General features: G+C 37.6%; 1 protein-coding gene and 1 long non-coding RNA gene across 3 annotated transcripts in view; both read left to right on the top strand.

The window, feature by feature from the left end:
- LOC127531941 (NLR family CARD domain-containing protein 3-like) overlaps positions 1 to 9,898 on the top strand; it is a 119,478-nt gene that overhangs the window by 100,114 nt on the left and 9,466 nt on the right. The window lies entirely within an intron of this gene.
- Positions 5 to 1,375, top strand: LOC127532088 (uncharacterized). Of its 2 annotated transcripts, none has more exons than XR_007939340.1 (3): positions 5 to 597; positions 790 to 922; positions 1,117 to 1,375. It is a non-coding gene; the product is annotated as an uncharacterized LOC127532088 (long non-coding RNA). The 2 variants fall into 2 exon arrangements; XR_007939341.1 differs by having other exon boundaries at positions 5 to 628; positions 821 to 922.

The raw sequence follows: 9,898 nt of genomic DNA, 5'->3' as shown, positions 1-9,898 counted from the left end.
AGAGTTAAAAAGTGCCTCATTTAGAAGCTTCGCTCGACTATTTTCTTGTTTGATATTTTGACATCCTCGTTTAACAGATGATGTTATTATTATATTCGTGTTTTGTGAGGTTGTGAAGAGGTTTTCTTGGTTTCTAACTGTGGAATGTGAAGAATTCCTGGAGAATAAAGGAGGTTTTGTTCAGTTCAGGCAGGCTTGGTCTGAAGACACCTGTTGACCTGAAGCCATGATGACAGGATGTCCCCTAACCCCAGAGGTTAGCCGCTACAATCAGAGACATGTGGACGTTACCCACAATCCTTAGAGGCTAACGGGACCATCAGGGCTCTGTCAGGTCTAGAAAGAACCATAGTACCACTAATCAGGTTTAGAAGGAGTCATAGTAGCACTAATCATGAGGTCTAGAAGGAGTCATAGTGCCACTAATCAGGTCTAGAAGGAGTCATAGTTCCACTAATCAGGAGGTCTGGAAGGAGTCATAGTGCCACTAATCAGGTCTAGAAGGAGTCATAGTTCCACTAATCAGGAGGTCTAGAAGGAGTCATAGTTCCACTAATCAGGAGGTCTAGAAGGAGTCATAGTACCACTAATCAGGAGGTCTAGAAGGAGTCATAGTGCCACTAATCAGGTCTAGAAGGAGTCATAGTTCCACTAATCAGGAGGTCTAGAAGGAGTCATCGTTCCACTAATCAGGAGGTATAGGAGTCATAGTAGCACTAATCAGGAGGTCTAGAAGGAGTCATAGTGCCACTAATCAGGTCTAGAAGGAGTCATAGTGCCACTAATCAGGTCTAGAAGGAGTCATAGTACCACTAATCAGGAGGTCTAGAAGGAGTCATAGTTCCACTAATCAGGAGGTCTAGAAGGAGTCATAGTACCACTAATCAGGAGGTCTAGAAGGAGTCATAGTGCCACTAATCAGGTCTAGAAGGAGTCATAGTTCCACTAATCAGGAGGTCTAGAAGGAGTCATAGTTCCACTAATCAGGAGGTATAGGAGTCATAGTAGCACTAATCAGGAGGTCTAGAAGGAGTCATAGTGCCACTAATCAGGTTTAGAAGGAGTCAAATACCACTAATCAGGAGGTATAGAAGGAGTCATAGTGCCACTAATCAGGAGGTCTAGAAGGAGTCATAGTACCACTAATCAGGTTTAGAAGGAGTCAAATACCACTAATCAGGAGGTGTAGAAGGAGTCATAGTACCATTACTCAGAATGGTGAGAACCTGACCAGGACTACCACAGTGAATGCATAGTCCTGACAGCGAAGCATGGAGGTGGAAGTGTAATGATATTGATACTGTAAGACATAAATAGATGAACCATGAATGCCAGAGGACATATCAAAACCCAAAATGACCACAAAGAGACACAAAAAGAGCTCAAAGTTGAAAAACAAACTTAGACACACAAAATGACCACAGAGACACAAAAAGAGACAAAATTACAATAAAAAGACACAAAACAACCACAAAGAGACACAAAACAACCACAAAGAGACACAATTACTCCAAAATGATGAAAACAATGGAGCTGTTGTGTTGGATGCATAATCCCGACAGTGAAGTGTGATGGTAGAACAGCAATATTAGAATATAGAAAATCTGAATAAAATGCCAGTGAAGTATACTAAAGTTAAAATGTTTCTTTATCTCATTTTGTATCAGAATATTTAGCTTTTTTTAGTCAAAACAAACCCAATAAAAGTTGACATTTATTAGCACTGATGCTAACGGTGAAACCCTCCGTGTTTTTGTGCGCTAGCTTAGTCATGCTACATGTTAGCGGTCACATTTGGAAGCCATCAGATCAGACTGAGGGCAGCTCCTGTTTACAATTACCCCAGTGAGGGGTAGGAGGGGGAGGAGGGGTAATAGCTCCATCAAAGGGCCCCAGAATTCCCGGGATTCCTGGGTTTCCTGTGAAGCCGCTCGGTAATCGCCGGAGCAGCCGATCGTGACGAAGTTTAATCAGTCGAGTCGCTGCTCTAATTGGCAGCGTCTCGTTTGGGATAATCAATGAACAGGAGGAAGCCTGAGGCCGGACCGGGACGCTCCAGGATCAAACACCAAAAACACCTTTTCTGTCCGCAGATTCTCCTCCTCAGATTAAAGTCCTCATCTCCGAGCTGCTCGAGGCGCCCAAGAACCGGCCAGCAAGTTCATTAAAACCCAAGTTCACAGGTGAAAACTGAAAACGAAGGAAATGTTTCAGCTTTTTATCCACCACAGGAGCAAAGTTTATTATCTGGACAGGAGATTCCAGCTCATCCAGCCTGGAAATCCTCGTTTAACTGGAATTATTATCAAACGACTGACAACGAGCGGAGCAGCAGAGGACAGAAAATGAGCTAAAATGAGAAGAAAATGGAAAAAAAATGTCATAATGCTAAAAAATGAGAAGAAAACATAAAAAAAATATGGATAAAATGCACAAAAAATATGAATAAAAGTTGCAAAATATATTAATAAAATGTGCCAAAAATACAAATAAATTCTCCAAAAATAAGAACACAACATACAAAATCAGTAATAAAATATGCAAAACATATAAACAAAACATGCAAAAAACAAATAAAAAGTGCAAAAAATGTGAATAAAATGTGCAAAAATATAAATTAAAGTAGCAAAATATATATGAATAAAATGTGCCGAAAATACAAATACAATGTGCAAAAAATTTAATTAGCAAAATATATGAATAAAATGTGCAAAAAAATACAAATATAATTTCCAAAACAGGAATAAAGTTTGCAAATTGTGTAGCTATTTCAACATATATTTTAGTTATATTGTTTGGGCATTTAAAAATATTTATTTGTATTTTTTGCACCTTTAATTGATATTTTTCACAATTTAAATTGATATTGTTACACCTTCAATTGATTTCTTTGCACTTTTAATTGACATTTTTGCACCTTTAATTGAAATGTTTATGTTTAATTGATGTTTTTACATTTAATTGATATATATATCTTTATTTTTTTTGTCCTTTTCTTCACAGTTTCTCCTCTTCTTTAAATCCTCAGATGATTTGCAGGTTCATGAAAACATTCCGACTTTAAAAACGTAGATTTTTTTTTAAACGTTTCCGTGCAGAAACGAAGCCTAATGAAGGACGAACTGCTCATGAAGCAGCTCTGAATCACGGCCGCCGAGCCCTGCAGGGTCAAGCATCCCATCATAATTAAATTCCCATGATTCTCTGTTTTCAGGGTGGGGGAGGCGGCTTGACAATTATGGAAACCAACAATCCAGAAAGGCCTCGAATTAAACGCTGCTTCTGGATTTAAATGGTGCACGACGAGCAACGAAACGAGAAACCACCCCGACCCAAACGAACCCGGCGGGGAGTCAAACGACACGACGTTTAGTCTGATTTAACGTCAGCAGTGGAGAAAATCTGCTTTATAGGCGGATTTACACCCTAGTTTTACCTCTAATGGAGGATTTTACTCTCAAATATTACCTTCAAGAGGTGGTGGAGATCAAAAATGGAGCTAAAACAAAGTAACTATTGAATAGTCATCATTTCTACACAAAAATGAAGAATCGTGTTGGTTTGTAGCTGCTGGACATAAAAAATGTGCTTTAAAGATGACGTATTTGTCTGCTTTTTAACATCAGTTGAGAAAATGAGCTTTTTAGTTGCTAATTTTAGGTTTTACTGGAGTATTTAGCTGCTAATAATCCAGATATTTCCCACAGGAAGTGGTAGAGACCAAAAATGGAGCTAAAACAAAGTATATATTGAAGTTTTGTTGCCCTCAAGTGGAAAAAACAAACATTTGCCCGTCTAAAGCTGTATTTGTATTGTTCTTTTTTAAAACTTTATCAGTAGGGAAAATGAGCTTTTTAGCCTGTTTTACTTGCTGATTTTAGGTTTTACTGGAGGATTTTACGGCCTTCTGGAAGTTTTTACAGCTAATGTTGCAGATATCTGCCTTCAGGAGGTGCTGGAGACCAAAAATTGAGCCAAAACAAAGCAAATATTGCTCTTAAATTCATCATTTGGACACAAAAACTAAGAATCCTGTTAGTTTGTAGCTACTGGATGTGAAAAATATGGTGTCAAATTATGTATTTGTCTATTTTTAACACTATCAATAGATGAATTTCAAGTCATTTTGGACAATTATTTGCTATTCCAGATGTGTAAAGTCCTTACATTTGACATTTTTTTGACTCACTTTGGACAGATTCTGTTATTTTGGACAGTTGTAAATCCCATTTAGATAATTTATGGCTCATTTAGACCAACTCTGGGTCACTTTACACCCATTTGAACCCATTTTGTCTGATTTATTGTCACATTAAACGTTATTTGAGTGGTTCTAGGTGAGTTTTCGTCTCTGTTTGGACGGCGGCCCACCGTCCTGGAATAAACGCTTGTTTACAGCCACGTTTAGCTGCAGTCGGAGGCTAAACGTATGCGGTGCAGGTAATTACGGCGCCTCGCTCTCGGCTACTGTTCTGACATTCGCTCGCTGAGCGGCGGCATCGAGGCAATTTGTGAACTCTGACACCGGCAACCTTTCCCACAACAAACCAACAGCGAGCGTTTCCACAAATTAAAGCTAAATGTCAGCGCACACGGGATTATTACAGCATTAATAACCTGGAAACGTCACGTGACACGCCCAGCACACGCGTGTTCAGAGAAACCAGACTCACAGCAGTGCACCTGGCGACCAATCAGGTGGTGATCTGCAGTCACATGACCCTGATGGAGAGACAGGTTTTACCATGTGGAGTTTATCATTGTTTTGGTTGTTTTGTCTCATTTTGTGTCATTTTCCAGTTTTTGGCTAATTGTTTGGATCGTTGTCTTGCTTCCCTCACTTTGTGTCTCATTTGGTTGCTTTGTCTCTCATTTTTCTCATTTCTTACATTGTTCTGTCTTGTTTCCTTTCATTTGTGTCTCATTTTTCTCATTTTGTCTCATTTTCCTCATATTTTCTCCATTTTTCCTCATTTTGTGTTGAATTTTTCACATGTTCCGTAATTTTGCTGATACTGCGTTTAGTTTTTCTTGCTTTGTGTCTCATTTTTCTAATTTTTGGTCTCGCTTTCTTGGATTTTGTCTCATTTTTCTAATTTTTGGTCTCGCTTTCTTGGATTTTGTCTCATTTTTCGTATGTTGTCTTGTTTTTCTCATTTTGTCCAATTTTTCCTCATTTTGTGTCTCATTCTTCAGAAAATGTCTCATTTTCTCATTCAGAGTGTGTTTTTGGTTGTTTTGTCTCATTTTTCTTGTTATATGTCTCCTTTCCCAAGTTTAGTGCTTTGTTTCCCTGTTTTTATCTCATTTGTGTCAGTTTGTGTCTAATTTTCCAAATTTTCTGTTTTGTTTTTCTCATTGTGTCTCAATTTTCAGATTTTGTCAATTTTTTCTCATTTATTGTATGTTTTTGGTTATTTTGTGTTTTGTTTCCCTTATCTCATTTTTCTCATTTTCTGTCTTGATTTATGTCTTGTTTTTCCTCATTTAGCGTCTCTAAAGTCTTTGTGGTTAATCTAAAGAGGTTGTGAGGAGTTTGTGGGGAACTTCCGGTTTGAGCCGCTGTGGGTCGGAACTTCGTTTTTTTTTGTTTTTTTTTGTTTTACCTTCGTCGTCATGGAGACTGTTGGCGTAAACGCTGCGAAGGCTAGCGACACGGTTTAGTTTCCACGCTCTACGCCTGGCTGCTGGCGGGAAGAAAACAAGGAGAGGGAGTAAAAAAACAGAGGACCAGGAGGTAGAAAGAGAAAAACAGGCGTCAGAAACCAGGTGAGAGGTGGGCGGGATTAATGATAGAGTGGGTGGGGCCAAAGAACATGACGGACAGGTCCGTTATAACAAACATCCTCATCAGATGTCAGTTTTAACTAATTCATAGTCTTTTTCTCTCACTTTGGATGTTAACTCACTGCTGGATCAGCATTTTTTGTGTCACCGTCTTATTTTTGCGTCTTTTTCTGTAATTTTTGCACCTTTTGATTTATTTTTGTATAACTTTTGCACTTTTTTGTCTCATTTTTTAATCATTTGTGTCTAATTTTGCACTTTCCTCTGTCATTTTTGTACCTTTTTGTCTTATCCTTACATTTTGTATAATTTTTGCACATTTTTATCTCCTTTTGGCACAAATTTGTGTATTTTTTGCACCTTTTTGTTTTATTTTGTCTACTTTTTGCACCTTTCGTCCCATTTTTCATCGTTCTTCTGAATTTTTTGTACCTTTTTGACTAAGTTTTGCACCTTTTTGTATAATTTCTGCAAAATTTTATCTAATTGTTTTATTTTTGCACATTTTTGTTTCATTTGTGCACCTTTGTGGATGAATAAAGTGATTCTGATTTGTGTGTAATTTTGGCTCATTTTTGCGTCTTTTTGTCATTTTTTGCACCTTTTTATACTATTTTTGCACCTTTTTTGTAATTATGTCAAATTTTTGCACCTTTAAGTATTATTTTATCAAACCTTTGCTTCTTTTTGTATTTCTTTTTCACTTTCCATATAAGTGTCTCATTTTTGCATCTTTTTGTCTCTTTTTTAAAACTCACTGTATATCATGTTGTGAATTTTTGGCTCGTTTTGGACAATTTTTGAAATTTCTTGAGTGATTTTGATCAATTTTGTGCCATTAAAACATGGAATAAAGTGATTCTAGGAAATGTTAACATTTTATTGAGGAGTCATTTTACCAGACTTTTATGTCACTTTTAACAATTATTTTGCTGTTTGTCTACAATTATTGACTCATATTTACAGGATCTGGTTAAACCAAGCTTAGACTGAAGAGATTTTGGTAGAAAATCCTTGTTTTCAGGTAAAATTAGTTTGATTTTCCTGATCATTCTGGTCCAGGAGGAGGAATTAAAGCTGCAGCGTCGCCGGTTTGTTTTATTTGCTGAGATTCTGACCTTTCCTGAATTATTCGCTCGATGGAAACAAGCTCGGTAACATTTAAAGCGCCGCCGTCGTTTCGTCTTCTGCAAATGTTGGTTTGGCTTCTCGCCGTCGCCGCGGGCAACCAGCGTCACGGCAGCGTGGAGGTCGGAGTCGAGGAGAAACAATCAGAGCTGCATGTCGACGCCGAGACCTTTATTTATTTCTGCTGCTTTCATTCAGTCCAGAACGAGACGGAAAATATTTAGTTTCATCCAAAATAAAACCATAAAAGTGGTTTTAGACTGCTGAGGATCAACTGGTCGTTCAGGGTCGATATTTGCTCATCATGAGACAAACTGATGAAGCCAATAAGGTGCAAAGAGACTACATTTGTTTCACTTTGTGTCATTCTTGTATCTTTTGTATCATTCAGTGCCATTTTCTTGTTTTTTGCATCTTTTTGCATGTCTCGTTATTTTTGTGGCGTTTTTGCATCATTTTCTGTTATTTGTGTAATTTTCTTAGCGTTTTTTGCCCCTTTTTATATAATTCGTCTTGTCTTTGCACCCATTTCTCATTTTGCATATTTTGCTTATTTTTATTTAAATTTGCACCTTTTTTTGATAATTTTGTCTTACGTTTGCATATTTGTGTCATTTTTGCAATGTTCGGTATCATTTTGTATCTTTAGTTTATTTTTGAAATTTTGAGTAATTTTTGCACCTTTTTGTGTAATATTGTTTCATTTTTGCTCCATTTTGTCTCTTCTTTCACCTTATGGTTTCATTTTTGCATTTTTTGTATAATTTTATCTAATTTTTGCAATTTTTTGGTCATTTTAACACAATTTTGTCTCATTCTGCATACTTTTGTATCATTTTATCTCATTTCTGCAATTTTGGTGTCACTTTTGCACAGTTTGTCTCATTTACACATTTTGGACAATCTTCTGCACACGTTTGTGTCACTTATCTAATTTTGCTTTTCTGGTCAACTTTTGGCACATCTTGTCTCATTTTGCACCAAATGTATGTCTCAATTTTGCATATTTTTGTTTCATTGTTGCACCTATTGTGTCATTTTGACATATTCTATAATTTTGTGCCTTTTTGTTTTCATTTTTCTTATAATTCTATGTATCTTCTGTGTACTTCTGGTACATCTCTCTGTGGCAGCTGCTGGTTTTACTGCCTCCATTTCTTCAGCCGGGAGCTTTAAGTGACTAATTATAAATAATCCGCGTATTTGAAAATCTTTATCAGCTGTGTCACTTTCATATTCAATAAGCGATCAGTAACAGTCGTCCCAATTTAGCCATAAGCACTGAGCGCGCTCAGTACCGTGAAGGATCGGCGTGTCACGGAGAGCGGCGAGTAATTCATGAGGGGGAACGCCTCCGTGAGCTGCCCAGGTACAGACACACAACCTCAGACACAACGAGTCCTGTAACCGTGACGACGAGGAGAGAAACTCAGAGATCTCAGTGGCAGAATGACTCAGACAGAATAAACCAAAGAGACGAAAACACACAAAATATGAAAAATAACACAAATAGACGCAAAAACTAGAGAAAAACGAGCAAAAATCAAAAACTGTGCAAAGAAATGACACAAATTAACAGAATAAAACACCCCAAATGATCAACTCATGCAAAAATATACAAAAAATGAGAAAAAGGACATGACATGAACAAAGATGCAAAAACGAGAAATGAACAAGGAAATCTGCAGAAAGACAGCCAATAACAGTAAAAGTTGCAAAAATGAAACACAAAGAATAAAAAAATGACACAAACTGACAAAAAATATGCAGAAAAAAGACAAAATAATGGAAAAAAGTGCAATATCAAAAAATGCTAGAACAGTCAGTGTATAAAATGACACCAAATGCTGCAAATGAAAACGAACAAAAATATGCAAAAATACAACACTAAAACACATAAAATGTCAAAATGACTAAAAAAAGCGAGAAAGACCAGAAAAAGATGAAAATATTGATGTCATTCTGCAGAACTTTAGACAAGTTTTGTGTTTCAGGAACGTTTTAACACATTTAGAAGGACTTCTGAGTCCTTTAAAGTCATTTTTCTGAGTTCTCTGAGTGATTTTATTCACATTTCAGGTATTCTGTTGAAACTGTAAACTCGTTTAGTTCAGAATAAATCAGAATATTTCTATTTGATCAGACATTTAAAGGAGGCGTGTAGAACTCAGATCTGCAGACAGAAGACTGAACAGCAGCAGTCCATCCGTCACCACGACAGCCAATCGCCTGTCAGCCTGCTAGCCTGTTGCCGGCGGTGATGGGAGACGGACACATCTGGCGGTACAAACATCCTGTTCACCAGACGAAAAACCAAAGCTGGAGGTTGACTGGATCTGGACTGGTTTAGACCGGATCTGGACCGGTTTAGACCAAATCTGGACCGGTTTAGACTGGATCTGGACCAGTTAAGACCAGATTTGGACTGGTTTAGACTGGTTCAAAACTAGTATTTAGAGTGTTTCCAACTATGAACAGCAGTATAAGTACATGATAAGTGGTACTACAGATTGTAGTATAAATACATGATAAGTGGTAATATAAACGGTAGTATAAGTACATGACTGATACTACAGATTGTAGTATAAATACATGATAAGTGGTACTACAGATTGTAGTACAAGTACATGATCAGTGACATCAGAGTGTTAACATGCACCTCATGCTGTTTGGTCCTCTGCTAGCGGTGAAGCTAACATCGCTATCTGACGGATAAAATGGCGGCAGGTTTGAGTCGGTGCATGTAAACAGGAAGCAGGAAGAAGACAGCAGGAAGTGACGAGATGAAGGGCTGACAGAATGACAGGATGGAGAGATCCTTCCCTCACCGAGGAGAGGAGTCTCAGACGATCACATGACTGCGTTTCCCAGCCCCGGTCCTGGTTCTAGACTGGTTTTAAACTGGTATTACACGGAGTCTTGGATCGGTTTTACAGAGGTTTAAATCTTGGTTTTGGGCTGTTTTTTTAATGCTGGTTTATAC

The sequence above is a fragment of the Acanthochromis polyacanthus genome, chromosome 22 (genome assembly GCF_021347895.1).
Source record: "Acanthochromis polyacanthus isolate Apoly-LR-REF ecotype Palm Island chromosome 22, KAUST_Apoly_ChrSc, whole genome shotgun sequence".
In the NCBI taxonomy this organism is placed as follows: Eukaryota; Metazoa; Chordata; class Actinopteri; family Pomacentridae; genus Acanthochromis; species Acanthochromis polyacanthus.
Note: the sequence above shows the minus strand (reverse complement) of the source record. Positions and strands in the feature narration are given on the sequence as shown.